We start from the raw sequence: 6,000 nt of genomic DNA on the forward strand, positions 1-6,000 counted from the left end.
GGTTGCAAGGTGATCAAATCAGTCAATCCTAAAGGAAATCAACTTTGAATATTCGTCGCAAGCACTGATGCTGAAACCAAAGGTCCAATACTTTGGCCACCTGATGCAAAGAACTGACTCACTGGAAAAGACCTTGATGCTGGGAAAGATTGAGGGTAGGAGGAAAAGGTGGTGACAGGGGATGAGATTGTTGGATGGCATCATCAATTCAATGGACATGAGTTTGAGCAAACTCTGGAAGATAGTAAAGGACAGGGAAGCCTAGCATGCTGCAGCAGTCCCTGGATTGCAAAAGAGTCAGACATGACTGAGCAGCTAAACAAAAACACACACCTTATAACAGATTCTCAAAATACAGGAAGTAAAAATTCACAAAACAGAAGGGCAAAATAGACATTTCTACAGAAATAGTTGGAGATTTCAATATTCTGCTTTCAATAATGAATAGATTAACCAGACAAAAGATGAAAAAGGAAACAGAGCCCTTGAGAAACACAATAAAGCAACTACACCTAAGAGATATGAAGAACACTCCATCCAACAATAGAATATATTTTTCAAGTGCATGTCTTCTCAAGTGTACATTGGACATTCTCTAAGCTACCTCATATGCTAGGCCACAAAATAAGTCACAACATAGTTTTAAAGATATATATCATACAAAGCATCTTCTCTGACTAGAAGTTGAAGCTCACAAATATGGAGAATTTAACCAATTGCTTAAGAACAAAACAGACTGGTTCCAAATAGGAAAAAGAGTACGTCAAGGCTGCATATTGTCACCCTGCTTATTCAACTTATATGCAGAGTACATCATGAGAAATGCTGGGCTGGAAGAAGCACAAGCTGGGACCAAGATTGCCGGGAGAAATATCAATAACCTCAGATATGCAGATGACACCACCCTTATGGCAGAAAGTGAAGAGGAACTAAAAAGCCTCTTGATGAAAGTGAAGGAGGAGAGTGAAAAAGTCGGCTTAAAGCTCAACATTCAGAAAACGAAGATCATGGCATCCGGTCCCATCACTCCATGGGAAATAGATGGGGAAACAGTGGAAACAGTGTCAGACTTTATTTTTTGGGCTCCAAAATCACTGCAGATGGTGATTGCAGCCATGAAATTAAAAGATGCTTACTCCTTCAAAGGAAAGTTATGACCAACCTATATAGCACATTGAAAAGCAGAGATATTACTTTGCCAACTAAGGTCCGTCTAGTCAAGGCTATGGTTTTTCCAGTAGTCATGCATGGATATGAGAGTTGGACAGTGAAGAAGGCTGAGCGCCGAAGAATTGATGCTTCTGAAGTGTGGTGTTGGAGAAGACTCTTGAGAGTCCCTTGGACTGCAAGGAGATCCAACCAGTCCATTCTAAAGGAGATCAGTCCTGGGATTTCTTTGGAAGGACTGATGCTAAAGCTGAAACTCCAGTACTTTGGCCACCTCATGCAAAGAGTTGACTCATTGGAAAAGACTTTGATGCTGGGAGGGATTGGGGGCAGGAGAAGAAGGGGATGACCAAGGATAAGATGGCTGGATGGCATCACTAACTCGATGGATGCAAGTCTGAGTGAACTCCAGGAGTTGGTGATGGACAGGGAGGCCTGGCGTGCTGCGATTCATGGGGTTGCAAAGAGTCGGACACGACTGAGCGACTGAACTGAACTGAAAAGAGATATTAACCAATTGGTTAAGAACAAATCAAAAGAGAAATTAGAAAACACTCAGTGACAAATGAAAATAAAAATACAACATACCAAAACTTGTGGGATTCAGTGAAAGCAATGGTAAGAGGGTAATTTTATAGCTGTAAATGCTTACATAAGAAAAAGAAGAAAGATTTCAAATTAACTTTACAACTTAAGGAACTGGAAAAAAAAAAAGAACAAACTAAACCCAAAGATGGTAGAAAGAAGGAACTAATAAAGATAGACCAGGGATAGACAAAACAGATAACAGAAAAACAACAGAGAAAATTAATAAAACCAAAGTTGGGTCTTTGAAATGATTAACAGAACTGACAAATCTTCAGATAGGTTGACAATGAAAATAAGAGACAGAAGATAAACTACCAAAATCAGAAATGAATGTGGGGACATCAATACAAACTTTCAGCAATAAGAACATAAGAGGATTCTATGACCAACTGTATACCAACAAATTAGACAGCTTAGAAGAAAGGGACAAATATATAAATTAACTAAACTGACTCAAGAAGAAATAGAAAATCTCAGCAGATCAATAACAAGCAAAAAGACTGAAGCGGTAATCAAAAACCTTCCAAAGAACTAAAGTCCTGGACCAAATAGCTTCACTGGTGAATTTTACCAAATATTTTTAAAAGCATTAATACTAATTCTTTTCAACTTCATCCAAAAAATTGAAGGGAAGGGAACAGTTCCTATCTCATTCTATGAAGCCATTGCCCTGGCAAGTACTGCCTAAATCAAAGTCAGATAAAAGCATTACAAGAGGAAAATTGAAGACCAATATCCTTTATAAATGTAAAAAACTCAACAAAATATTAGCAAATAAAATCCAACAGCATATTAAAAGAATTATGCACCATGACCAAGTGGGATTTAGCCCCTGAATGCAAACATAGTTCAACCTAAGAAAGTGGATCAATGCAATACATTATATTAATAGAGCAAAGGGGGGAAAAAACACTTGATCATCTCAACTGATACAGGATTCTTATTAGACATAATCCAATACCCTTTTATGATAAAAAAAAATCTCATAAAGCTAGGAATAGAGGAGAAATTCCTCTACACAATAAAGAGTATTCATGAAAAACCCACAGTTAACATAATACTCATTGGCAAAAGACTGAAAGCTTTCCCCTGAAGATCCAGAAAAAGACAAGGATTTCCACTTTGACCACTACTATTCAACGCTGTTACTGAAAGTGATAGCCAGAACCATTAGACAACAAACGAAATAAAAAGGCATCCATATAAGGAAGAAGTAAAATGGTCTCTACTCACAGACAACATGAGTCTATACAAAGAAAATCTCAAAAAATCCACAAGAAAGCTACTTGTGCTAACAAACCAAACCCCAAGTTCCTGAGTAAAGTATAAACACACAAAAAGCTGTGTTTCTGTACACCAGCAATAAACAATCAGCAAAGAATATTAAGAAAGCAATTTCTTTTATAATGGCATATAAATGAATTAAATACTTAGGTATAAATCTAGCCAAGGAGGTGAAAGACTTGCACAATGAAAACTACAAAGAATTACTGAAGGAAATTTGGAAACGATAGGAAGACTTAAGTCACTGGTCATCTGTTGCGGCTAAGTCGCTTCAGTCGTGTCCAACTCTGTGCGACCCCATAAATGGCAGCCCACCCGTCTCCCCCATCCCTGGGATTCTCCAGGCAAGAACACTGGAGTGGGTTGCCATTTCCTTCTCCAATGCATGAAGTGAAAGTGAAGTCGCTCAGTCGTGTCCGACTCTTAGTGACCCCATGGACTACAGCCTACCAGCCTTCTCCATCCATGGGATTTTCCAGGCAAGAGTACTGGAGTGGGGTGCCATTGCCTTCTCCAAGGTCATCTGTTAATACTACCCAAAACAATTTATAGGTTAAATGCAATTCCTATCAAAATTCCTAGAGCCTTTTTGGCAGAAATGGAAAAGTTGATGCTCAGATTCATCTAGAAGTGTAAGGGATCCCAAACAGCTAAACAATCTTGAAAAAAAGAATAAAGTTGGGAGGACTCACATTCTCTGACTTCAAAACTTACTACAAAACCACTACAGCAATTAAAGAGTATGAATGAACAACAACCAAAAAAACCTAAGCCTTAAAAATGAGCAAAGGATTCGAACAGACATTTGCCCAGAGAGGATATGCAAATAGCTAATAAACAGATGAAAAGATTCTCAATATCACTAATTACTAAGGAAATGCAAACCAAAACCACAATGAGATACCACCGTATACCCATTAGGATGGCTGCTATCAAAAAACCAAAACCAAAAACCTAGTTATGATGAGGATTTGGAGATACTAAAACTTGTGTACTGTTGGGGGAATGTAAAATAGTGTAATAAATATGGAAAAAAGGACAGAAGTTTTAAAAAATAGAATTGCCATATGACCCAGCAAGTCCAATTCTGGATATATATAACCTAACGAACTGAAGGCAGGGTCTTGAAGAGTTATTTGTATACTTATATTCATAGCAGCATTAATCACAAAAGTCAAAAGTTAAAAGCAATCCAAGTATTCAAAGACAGATGAATGAGTAAACACAATATCCAAATGATATGTTATATATATATAATGTAATATTATTCAGCTTTAGAAAAGATGCAAATTTTGACATATGCTACAATGTGAATGAACTTTGAGGATAACTGTTAAGTAAAATAAGCCAGTTAAGAAAAAAGGCTAATAACTTCATAGAGACCTAAAGTAGAAGAATGGCTGCCAAGGGGAAGTGGGAAATAGAAGTTGGAGTTTCATTTTTACAAAACAAACATATTTCTAGAGATTGGTTGAACAGATGTGAAATGTATGTAACGCTATTGAACTGTATGTTAAAAAAATGGTTAGATGGCAAAATATTTTATGTTATATATATTTAAACACTATTAAAAAAATTTTAAGTATGTAACTGGCCTAAAGACACACATAAACCAAGAGGATAGTATAGAAAGCCCAGAAATAAACTGAATTGTACATTCACAAGTGGTTAAAATGATATCATGATATGCATATTTTACATTAAAGAACAGAAAAAATAAAACCAAACCTGATTCTTTAAAAATATTTTATATAGTCAAAATGGTCAAGAACAAAAGACATGAGTTAAACAGTGAGATAAGAATAAAAATAATTCACAATGCAAAAGATATTTAATATTATAAAAGAATAAATATGAACAGATATAGACCAATAAATTCTAAAACCTAGAAAAGACAAAATGATAAAAGTGGGTACAAGAAGGATTACAAAGGCTAAATAGACCAATAAATATTTAAGAAATAAAAATACATCAAATACTTATCTGTAAAATATTCCCCAGGCTTTAATAGTTTTATTTGTAAGATCTATTTAACTTTCAAGGAACACACTCTCAAGTACTCTCACAAGCTCAGAAAGAGATTCAGAAACATGAGGAAAAGCTCACAGACGTATAGGTATATACCCACATGTAACACACACAAAGCTAGCTTACCAGCGGATGGGTCCTGAAGGACGGAGCTCTCCACTAATGACCAATCTCTAGTTAGATGCTTCAGTTCCTTGTACACATCCATTATTTTTTCCAAATCTTCCTTGTCTTCAGGGATTACAAGGTTCAGTGCATCTCTTTTTTCAGCCCAGCTATAGAATGTATTGGGTGGAAAAATGAGAAGATAAGAATAACGAATCAAATTTAAGAGATTTTATCTTAACAAGTTTAAAATGCATCTCCCAAACGCTATGACTTTACTATGTACCAGGTCCCAGAATAAGGAATTAAAAAATTAACTCCACTAACTATCTTTCCAACTATCCCATATATCAAGTATTAACACCTCCCCTACCCAAAGATAGATAAAACCAGCTCAGAAAAGTTAAGTTATATGATTTCCCAAAGTCATACAATTGATAAATTATTAACAGAGTCAGGATATAAGCCCAGATAGGTGTAACTCCCAGACCAATGCTTTTAATCACTAAGCTATAACTGCCTCACAGATCAACAAACATACCAGTAGTATCTGGCTGAACAGGTTAGGAATGATGCTAAATACATCCACAGTCAATTTGATATAATCTTTCTGAAGGACAACCCTACAAGTCTAGGATTCAGCAATTCCATTTGTATGACAACACAATGAGGAAGTGTGCAAAGATAGAATAACGAACACTGAAGTGTTTTTCCAGATATTCAAAATGTTCAATAGGAAGAACACTGTTAAATTAATTATGATGCAGCTGCAAAATATAGAATACAGCACCATTTAAATGATAATAAAATCCATATTTACTAATAGAA

At 35.9% G+C, this 6,000-nt stretch overlaps 1 pseudogene; it reads right to left on the reverse strand.

The window, feature by feature from the left end:
• LOC102182028 overlaps nucleotides 1–5,336 on the reverse strand; it is a 130,733-nt pseudogene extending 125,397 nt beyond the window's left edge.

The sequence above is a fragment of the Capra hircus genome, chromosome 7 (genome assembly GCF_001704415.2).
Source record: "Capra hircus breed San Clemente chromosome 7, ASM170441v1, whole genome shotgun sequence".
NCBI lineage: Eukaryota > Metazoa > Chordata > Mammalia > Artiodactyla > Bovidae > Capra > Capra hircus.